This window comes from Mustela erminea, chromosome 4 (genome assembly GCF_009829155.1).
Source record: "Mustela erminea isolate mMusErm1 chromosome 4, mMusErm1.Pri, whole genome shotgun sequence".
Classification (NCBI taxonomy): Eukaryota; Metazoa; Chordata; class Mammalia; order Carnivora; family Mustelidae; genus Mustela; species Mustela erminea.
Window position 1 is genome coordinate 74,267,448 of NC_045617.1, and position 627 is coordinate 74,268,074.

The following is a 627-nucleotide window of genomic DNA, read 5'->3' on the forward strand; positions in this document are numbered from 1 at the left end:
CACGTTAGTGGTTTTCCCCAAAGCAAGTGACCCAAAAGGTGAGAGCAGAGCCATAATGTCTTTGATGAGCCTCAAAAATTATAAATGCTGTGAAGTGTGTAAACCTGGTGATTCACAGACCTGTACCCCTGGGGATAAAAATATATGTTTATAAAAAATAAAAAATTAAAAAAAAATGATAAATGCCTCATTTCTTTCTTTAATATCCTTTTGGTTACACAAGTCAGCCACATTTCTTGTGGGAAGAGACAACACAAGGATGTCAATATCAGAATAGAATCACTGAGGGCCACTTGAAGCCTGGCTACCACACCAGTGGACATAAATAAAGAAGGAATGCCTTAAGTAGTAGTAATGGGAATAAACTAAGCTTATGTTAGTCTATTACACATCAAATTACCATTCAAATTTGTTTATAAGTAAATACACATGAAGCAGTTCTAGGCACTGTTTATCTGGTTGTGTCTTCCAATGTATTAGCTATACAGGTATCTAAGCAAATTCCATAATATAATTCTCTTTCTCCAGGGGCCCTTATTCTGAATTTTAGTTCGTTTAGAATCTTCTTTCCTAAACTCAAGAATTATTACATCATTTAGGACAGAATATTCCCATGATGGTTAATAT